A 5,717-nucleotide genomic window follows, 5' to 3' on the forward strand; every position below is an offset into this window, starting at 1 on the left:
TTCTAATATTTTGCACAGGTAGATTTCCAGAATAACAAGTGTATTTCGAAAGCATAGAATATCAAAAACCTAGGTCTAAGCATATCCTATCAAGAGAAATCACAATTGCTTAACGAAAACCATTCAATCAATTCTCAATCAAGGTAAATAATCATAAAAGAGCTTTCAAAAATTAACTAAATAGAAATTACCACAAAAATCATGGAAAATTGGCTTCCTCCGTCGCCTCAGGAAAGGGGTTTATCTCCTCTTATTAATCACTTGCTCAAAATACATGTTTGTTACTCAAAAGTTGATTAAAAGGGACAAAAGGTATAAAGCAGCGAGTTTGTAACAAATATAACTGTTACAGAAGTCACTGTTACAGAGAACCCTTTAATAGAACTCTTGCGAACTCTTTTAATTGTTGAAAAAATTGTTACAAAGGTAATGAGTTTGAAACTATAGGCAACAGAATTAACGACTGTCTTTTGGCTCAGCGACTGACTTTGATGGCATTATGTTATTTATTTCTTCTCCGTCGTCTGCAACTAGGGTTCTTCCCTGGATTATTATTTCTGCTCCTAAACTGCTCTAAACTTCCTCTAAGGTCTCGATAGATCCCTCATGTGACTCCCAACAGCCTATATATAGCCAGCATACCTAAAATTTCCAATTGAATCTTCCCGTAAATATCTTCTTTCTTTCTCTCTAAGTCTCGGAATTCCACCAATTGGACTCAAAGTTCAAATGGAAAACTCAAAGAAGGTTGTATCAAGATTTTAAAAGCACTGAGACTCATGATTCCACCAATCTCCAATTTTTATGTGATTTAATCTAATCAATATTCATGCAACTCTTTACGTTTAAAGTGATTCTAATATTTTGCATCGGTAGATTTCCAGAATAACAAGTGTATTTCGAAAGCATAGAATATCAAAAACCTAGGTCTAAGCATATCCTATCAAGAGAAATCACAATTGCTTAACGAAAACCATTCAATCAATTCTCAATCAAGGTAAATAATCATAAAAGAGCTTACAAAAATTAATTAAATAGAAATTACCACACAAATCATGGAAAATTGGCTTCCTTTGTCGCCTCAGCAAAGGGGTTTAGCTCCTCATATTAATCACTTTCTCAAAATACATGTTTGTTGCTCAAAAGTTGATTAAAAGGGAGAAAAGGTATAAAGCAGCGAGTTTGTAACAGATATAACTGTTACAGAAGTCACTGTTACAGATTAACCTTTAATAGAACTGTTGCGAACTCTATTAATTGTTGGAAAAATTGTTACAAAGGTAATGAGTTTCAAACTATAGGCAACAGAATTAATGACTGTCTTTTGGCTCAGCGACTGAATTTGATGGTCTTATGTCTTCACCTTCTTCTCCGTCGTCTGCAACTAGGGTTCTTCCCCGGATTATTATTTCTGCTCCTAAACTGCTCTAAACTTCCCCAAAGGTCTCGATAGATCCCTCATGTGACTCCCAACAGCCTATATATAGCCAGCAGACCTAAAATTTCTAATTGAGTCTTCCCGTAAATATCTTCTTTCTTTCTCTCTAAGTCTCGGAATTCCACCTATTAGACTCAAAGTTCAAATATAAAACTCAAAGAATGTTGTATCAAGATTTTAAAAGCGCTGAGACTCAGGATTCCACCAATCTCCAATTTTTATGTGATTTAATCTAATCAATATTCATGCAACTCTTTACGTTTAAAGTGATTCTAATATTTTGCATAGGTAGATTTCCAGAATAACAAGTGTATTTCGAAAGCATAGAATATCAAAAACCTAGGTCTAAGCATATCCTATCAAGAGAAATCACAATTGCTTAACGAAAACCATTCAATCAATTCTCAATCAAGGTAAATAATCATAAAAGAGCTTTCAAAAATTAATTAAATAGAAATTACCACAAAAATCATGGAAAATTGGCTTCCTCCATCGCCTCAGCAAAGGGGTTTAGCTCCTCTTATTAATCACTTGCTCAAAATACATGTTTGTTACTCAAAAGTTGATTAAAAGGGAGAAAAGGTATAAAGCAGCGAGTTTGTAACAAATATAACTGTTACGAAGTCACTGTTACAAAGAACCCTTTAATAGAACTCTTGCGAACTCTTTTAATTGTTGAAAAAATTGTTACAAAGGTAATGAGTTTGAAACTATAGGCAACAGAATTAACGACTGTCTTTTGGCTCAGCGACTGACTTTGATGGCATTATGTTATTTATTTCTTCTCCATCGTCTGCAACTAGGGTTCTTCCCTGGATTATTATTTCTGCTCCTAAACTGCTCTAAACTTCCTCTAAGGTCTCGATACATCCCTCATGTGACTCCCAACAGCCTATATATAGCCAGCAGACCTAAAATTTCCAATTGAATCTTCCCGTAAATATCTTCTTTCTTTCTCTCTAAGTCTCGGAATTCCACCAATTAGACTCAAAGTTCAAATGGAAAACTCAAAGAAGGTTGTATCAAGATTTTAAAAGCACTGAGACTCAGGATTCCACCAATCCCAAATTTTTATGTGATTTAATCTAATCAATATTCATGCAACTCTTTACGTTTAAAGTGATTCTAATATTTTGCATAGGTAGATTTCCAGAATAACAAGTGTATTTCGAAAGCATAGAATATCAAAAACCTAGGTCTAAGCATATCCTATCAAGAGAAATCACAATTGCTTAACGAAAACCATTCAATCAATTCTCAATCAAGGCAAATAATCATAAAAGAGCTTACAAAAATTAATTAAATAGAAATTACCACACAAATCATGGAAAATTGGCTTCCTTTGTCGCCTCAGCAAAGGTGTTTAGCTCCTCATATTAATCACTTTCTCAAAATACATGTTTGTTGCTCAAAAGTTGATTAAAAGGGAGAAAAGGTATAAAGCAGCGAGTTTGTAACAGATATAACTGTTACAGAAGTCACTGTTACAGATTAACCTTTAATAGAACTGTTGCGAACTCTATTAATTGTTGGAAAAATTGTTACAAAGGTAATGAGTTTCAAACTATAGGCAACAGAATTAATGACTTTCTTTTGGCTCAGCGACTGACTTTGATGGTCTTATGTCTTCACCTTCTTCTCCGTCGTCTGCAACTAGGGTTCTTCCCCGGATTATTATTTCTGCTCCTAAACTGCTCTAAACTTCCCCAAAGGTCTCGATAGATCCCTCATGTGACTCCCAACAGCCTATATATAGCCAGCAGACCTAAAATTTCTAATTGAGTCTTCCCGTAAATATCTTCTTTCTTTCTCTCTAAGTCTCGGAATTCCACCTATTAGACTGAAAGTTCAAATATAAAACTCAAAGAATGTTGTATCAAGATTTTAAAAGCGCTGAGACTCAGGATTCCACCAATCTCCAATTTTTATGTGATTTAATCTAATCAATATTCATGCAACTCTTTACGTTTAAAGTGATTCTAATATTTTGCATAGGTAGATTTCCAGAATAACAAGTGTATTTCGAAAGCATAGAATATCAAAAACCTAGGTCTAAGCATATCCTATCAAGAGAAATCACAATTGCTTAACGAAAACCATTCAATCAATTCTCAATCAAGGTAAATAATCATAAAAGAGCTTTCAAAAATTAATTAAATAGAAATTACCACAAAAATCATGGAAAATTGGCTTCCTCCGTCGCCTCAGCAAAGGGGTTTAGCTCCTCATATCAATCACTTGCTCAAAATACATGTTTGTTACTCAAAAGTTGATTAAAAGGGAGAAAAGGTATAAAGCAGCGAGTTTGTAACAAATATAACTGTTACAGAAGTCACTGTTACAGAGAACCCTTTAATAGAACTCTTGCGAACTCTTTTAATTGTTGAAAAAATTGTTACAACGGTAATGAGTTTGAAACTATAGGCAACAGAATTAACGACTGTCTTTTGGCTCAGCGACTGACTTTGATGGAATTATGTTATTTACTTTCTTCTCCGTCGTCTGCAACTAGGGTTCTTCCCTGGATTATTATTTCTGCTCCTAAACTGCTCTAAACTTCCCCTAAGGTCTCGATAGATCCCTCATGTGACTCCCAACAGCCTATATATAGCCAGCAGACCTAAAATTTCCAATTGAATCTTCCCGTAAATATCTTCTTTCTTTTTCTCTAAGTCTCGGAATACCACCAATTAGACTCAAAGTTCAAATGGAAAACTCAAAGAAGGTTGTATCAAGATTTTAAAAGCACTGAGACTCAGGATTCCACCAATCTCCAATTTTTATGTGATTTAATCTAATCAATATTCATGCAACTCTTTACGTTTAAAGTGATTCTAATATTTTGCATAGGTAGATTTCCAGAATAACAAGTGTATTTCGAAAGCATTGAATATCAAAAAACTATGTCTAAGCATATCCTATCAAGAGAAATCACAATTTCTTAACGAAAACCATTCAATCAATTCTCAATCAAGGAAAATAATCATAAAAGAGCTCACAAAAATTAATTAAATAGAAATTACCACACAAATCATGGAAAATTGGCTTCCTTTGTCGCCTCAGCAAAGGGGTTTAGCTCCTTATATTAATCACTTTCTCAAAATACATGTTTGTTGCTCAAAAGCTGATTAAAAGGGAGAAAAGGTATAAAGCAGCGAGTTTGTAACAGATATAACTGTTACAGAAGTCACTGTTACAGATTAACCTTTAATAGAACTGTTGCGAACTCTATTAATTGTTGGAAAAATTGTTACAAAGGTAATGAGTTTGAAACTATAGGCAACAGAATTAATGACTGTCTTTTGGCTCAGCGACTGACTTTGATGGTCTTATGTCTCCACCTTCTTCTCCGTCGTATGCAACTAGGGTTCTTCCCCGGATTATTATTTCTGCTCCTAAACTGCTCTAAACTTCCCCAAAGGTCTCGATAGATCCCTCATGTGACTCCCAACAGCCTATATATAGCCACAAGACTTAAAATTTCCAATTGAGTCTTACCGTAAATATCTTCTTTTTTTTCTCTCTAAGTCTCGGAATTCCACCAATTAGACTCAAAGTTCAAATAGAAAACTCAAAGAAGGTTGTATCAAGATTTTAAAAGCACTGAGACTCATGATTCCACCAATCTCCAATTTTTATGTGATTTAATCTAATCAATATTCATGCAACTCTTTACGTTTAAAGTGATTCTAATATTTTGCATAGGTAGATTTCAAGAATAACAAGTGTATTTCGAAAGCATAGAATATCAAAAACCTAGGTCTAAGCATATCTTATCAAGAGAAATCAGAATTGCTTAACGAAAACCATTCAATCAATTCTCAATCAAGGTAAATAATCATAAAAGAGCTTACAAAAATTAATTAAATAGAAATTACCACAAAAATCATGGAAAATTGGCTTCCTCCGTCGCCTCAGCAAAGGGGTTTAGCTCCTCATATTAATCACCTGCTCAAAATACATGTTTGTTGCTCAAAAGTTGATTAAAAGGGAGAAAAGGTATAAAGCATCAAGTTTGTAACAAATATAACTGTTAAAGAAGTCACTGTTACCGAGAACCCTTTAATAGAACTCTAGCGAACTCTATTAATTGTTGGAAAAATTGTTACAAAGGTAATGAGTTTGAAACTATAGGCAACAAAATTAACGACTGTCTTTTGGCTCAGCGACTGACTTTGATGGTCTTATGTTCTTCACCTTCTTCTCCGTCGTCTGCAACTAGGGTTCTTCCCTGGATTATTATTTCTGCTCCTAAACTGCTCTAAACTTCCCCTAAGGT

Source organism: Papaver somniferum, chromosome 10, assembly GCF_003573695.1.
Source record: "Papaver somniferum cultivar HN1 chromosome 10, ASM357369v1, whole genome shotgun sequence".
Classification (NCBI taxonomy): Eukaryota; Viridiplantae; Streptophyta; class Magnoliopsida; order Ranunculales; family Papaveraceae; genus Papaver; species Papaver somniferum.